This window comes from Myotis nattereri (genome assembly GCF_964212035.1).
Source record: "Myotis nattereri genome assembly, chromosome: 3".
NCBI classification, from domain to species: domain Eukaryota; kingdom Metazoa; phylum Chordata; class Mammalia; order Chiroptera; family Vespertilionidae; genus Myotis; species Myotis nattereri.
Genome location: NC_138077.1, coordinates 118,525,970 through 118,530,543, shown reverse-complemented (window position 1 = coordinate 118,530,543; position 4,574 = coordinate 118,525,970).

Below are 4,574 nucleotides of genomic sequence, written 5' to 3'. Positions count from 1 at the left end.
GGCTGAGGGGCCCGCCCCCCACCCCCCACCCCCGCCATTGCACGAATTTTGTGCACTGGGCCTCTAGTTATAGATAATGAAGAGAATGTTAGGATATTGAAATCATAAGTTCACCTATAAGAGCCGTATGTAAACTTTTTCTTTTTAATCCTCAACCAAGGAATGCTCATTGATGAGAGAGAGAGAGAGAGAGAGAGAGAGAGAGAGAGAGAGAGAGAAACATCAATGTGAGAGAGAACAATGATTGGTTGCCTCCCACACGTTCCCCAACCAGGGTGGAACCTGAAATCTAGGTATGTGCCCTCACCAGAATCAAATAGTGATCTTCCGATGCACAGGACAACACTTCAACAAACTGAGCCACATCGGTCAGGACATGCAAACTTTTATATTAAAATAGAAGTTAGAGACAATGCAGTAAATGTATATTTTCTACTTGGCAAATTTTCATTTCTCAGGTGAGCAAAGCAGGGCCCTCCACAATTACTTTTCACTTTAAACTTTAAGGTTCTCCTTTTACCATGCTTTCAAAGCAATTCCTACAAAGCTGTGGTGTTGTGAATACAAGTAATGTGCATACTAGCAGGTATTGCCCTGAGTCCTTTTCTCTATCCAGAAGTTCAATGCCTGGTTTTGATTTTAGGACTTTGTTATTGACATCTGCTTCCAAATTCCTATAACTTTATCCATAGGAAGAATATTTTTTAGTATTTAAATTGGAAAAGAATTTGGTGTTAACTTTATGTAGATTTCCTTACTCAGGAAGAGATTCTGTACCCTAAACCAGGACTGACTCCAAAAGCATCAAATTGCTTCCTTTGCTCCAACCTCACCACCTGAATAATTAACACAGTCCACACAAAAGCAAGGACTTCTTTACTTCACAAGGTGTGTTTTCCAAACTCTCACCTACAGTGTTCTTTCAAGATGTCAATTAGACTTTCTTGCAACAACAAAAAAAAAATTACACATTAAAGTAGATTCAGGACAGCCATATTAAGGAAGCTAAATAAGTTTCTTTACTGCAGGTTTTCTCAAAGACTTTAACAGGCAATGGGATCCTCCAAAAAGGGATGTCATATGTGGGATTTCTAAATTTATCTTAGGTGAGATCCAGACTCAATAAATTTCTATAGATTCATTTTTTAAATATTTTTTTCATAGCATCAGGTAGGAAATTCTTTCTTTTTTTCTATTAAAGTAGACCCTGCATCTTGCCAAGAATTGTCAAGCTATGGCCCCTTATAGGAAATTAACCTCTGTGTAATGTACACACAGCATGAACAAGGCCACTCTCACAAACAGGAAAATTAGATAGATGGAAGTAAAAAATAGTCACTTTATGGAAAGTATAAACATGATCACTATTAATCAACGTTCTCCTAGTTTTTTTCTTACTCTTGTTCCCACCCACTTAGTCACACTAATAACCAATACATAATAAGGCAGAACACGGAGCACTTGATTAATGGTGCAAATAAGGAGTTGGAGCTCTGGCTCTGACTTGGACCCTGTATGAACTTGGTCCAGCCCAGCCTTTCTCTCACTGGGGAAAGACCTGGGACTCTGTCATTCATTCTGGCCCTATGACCTGCATTGGTTAGGAAACAAATTAAAATTATCACAGAAATTAGCAACTTAAACAGTGATTCAGTGTACTCAAAGATGAGCTGAGAAGGGAACAAAGGGAAAATCACGCATGAAGGTTAACTGAGGTTTAATGGGTGGCACCCTTACCAGACACATCATTCCCCAACATGTTACAAATATCCCCCAAAAGAAATATTTTGTGCCAAAGACAAGATCCGGGTGACTTTCCGTACACTCCTTATTTGTAGCATGCCTGTCCTAACAGGCAGACCCCTACCCAACACTTCCAAAGACAGGGTCACATCTCATAGTCAAAGAGCCTAGATCCAAATTCTGATTTTATACTCATCAGCAGTGTCTTCTCGAAGCATCCATCTCCTCATCCATAAAATTAGATGCATTTATATGTTCCTCTAAGATTTATTGTGAGCATGAAATAGATAGCAGATATGACAGTGCTGGTTCAGTGCCTGGCATAAATGAGGCACTAAGTAAATGCTGTTCTATTTCCTCATAAACTCCAACACCAGTGTGGTCTGTAATAGTGTCAGTACTACAGAAAACAAAGAATCAGAGAACTAGATTTTTCTTAAGCAGGACAGAACAAGCATCCTTAAAACACCTGGAACAACCAAAGGCAATGACAAGTTTTCAGAATATGGGTATGAGTATTTAAAGGGCAGAGGAAATTTCGCTCGGAGTGAGTTGGGAAAGGCTTAAAACATGTCAGCAGCTCTCGTGTAGAACCTGCATGTATATATTAAACAGAAAAGAGTTTAGTTAGTTACCCAAGGTCACAAACAACATTTCCAGATCAGAATTAATGGTCATGATGTAAAGGCCTAGTCTTTTGAACAATGAGGTCTCACACTAATTTATTTCCTAAAATACATTTAGCTACTATCCTGTGTCTGCCTCATGTTCTTCTAAGGGGTGGCAGCATGCATGTGAGTGGAGGGATGGGTGGGTAGAAGAGCCAAGCCAGAGACAAATAAGAAGGATGCTGCCATTGTTGACCTACTGACCCAATAAGATCAATATGGAATACCAGACACTTCTAAATTGGCTTAGAAACTTGGGGAAGTGTATTAATGAATAATTAATGGATACTTATATGTATATTTTCTGTCTTAACTGGAATTTTTAAAAAATAAGTCATTATTAAAGTAAGATCCAGGATTCAGATTCTATGTCTGAAAACATCTGTGGAACTCATGTCCACCTCCTGCTGTTTCACTAAAACACTGCAGAACACAAATTCCAGAACTTGACCACCAATAAATTCCTGTGATAAGGACTTTTCCACCCATGCCATGTACACGAGAACTCTGCTGAACTCTCCTGCCAACATACACAACACCTGCACACCAAATACCATCCATCACACTGGGTATAGCCAATAAATCTAACAATGAAAAATGGCCAACTCTGATTGGGACAGTTCAGAAACAAATCAACAGAGGTTTTGGCAATCTTTCTCTCTTTCTCACTATGTGAATCCAAGTACAGGCCCTTGGAAGATAGGCATGGAAAAGGCAGAAATACAGACAGAACAGGAAGTCTGCTTTTAGAACTACTGTAAGGAAAGGTCTACTGCTGTAAGGGGAAAAGAGAGAAAGCATGTCCAGTACAAGCTCATAATACAAAACCATGTGGCTACCCAAACATCCTTTAAGAGGTGAGAGGATACACAAACTCCAATCCATTGATACAGTGGATAATGAGAAGGAGAAAACAACTTATACACTAAAAACATGGATGAACCCCAAAGAAGTCATGCTGAAAGAACATGGAAGAAGACTATCTCAAAGGTTGCATACAACTTGGCCACTGTTGGTAAGTGGTTAGAGCATTGGCCTGAGCACCAAAGAGTCACAGATTCAATTTCCCATCAAGGGCATATACCTGGGTTGCAGGTTCGATCCCTGCCCCTAGTCAGAGTATGTGGGGGAGGCAACAAATAGATGTGTCTCTCTCATCTCCCTCTCTCTCTCTCTCTCTCTCTCTCTCTCTCTCTCTCTCTCTCTCTCCACCCCACTCCTTCCTTCCACTCTCATTAAAACTCAATGAAAAAAATATGCTCAGACCTGGGCAGCATGGCTCAGTGGTTGAGCACCAACCCATGAATCAGGAGGTCACAGTTTGACTCATGGTCAGGGCACATGCCCAGGTTTCAGGCTCCACCCCTGGTGGGGAGCGTGAAGTAAGCGTCCAATCAATGATTCTTTCTTATTATTGACTAGAGGCCCAGTGCGTGACATTCGTGCACAGAGGGAGGGGTGTCCCTCAGCCCAGCCTGCACCCTCTCACAGTCTGGGACCCTTCAGGGGATGTCTGCCTGTGAGCTTAAGCCCGCTCCCCACAGTCCAAACCCAGGGACCCTACAGGGAGTGTTATCCCCAGATTTCAAGACTCCCCACAGAACCACCAGGGAGCGCCGAGTCCGATGCAAAAGCATAGAGTCTTTTATTCAAGCCCGGGACTTGGTCCCCCCCTTGCCTCCATTACTGGATGCAAGAGAGAGCCCCGAGTCCCAAGGGAACAAAGAATTTATAGGGCTTGGGGTCAGGGGGTGGGGGCATACTCTGACCACTGATTTGGCCGATTCCGGTTGGTTGAGTGAGGGCCGGGGACTAGTGATGCAAGGGCAGGGTGCAGCTAGGGTCTGGTTACACAAAGACAGGGGGGTGGCTAGCATACTCTTGGCCTTGGGCTAGTTTCCCCCGCTTTCCCATTGGCCTAGATAAGGGCAAGCTGAGTAACTGATACATTCTGTGGCTTTTTCTTGGAAGAGGGGTTAAGGACACAGCTATCAGTCCTGTTCTGTCTTTCAGGAGCAGGCCTAAATCAGCAGGTGGATATCCCTGGAGGGGTCCTTAGCACTCTCACCACCTCTGCTGGGCTCGCCAGCTGTGAGCCCAGCTTCTGGCTGAGTGGAACTCTCCCTGTAGGAGTGCACCAGGGGGCAGCTCCTGCATTGAGCA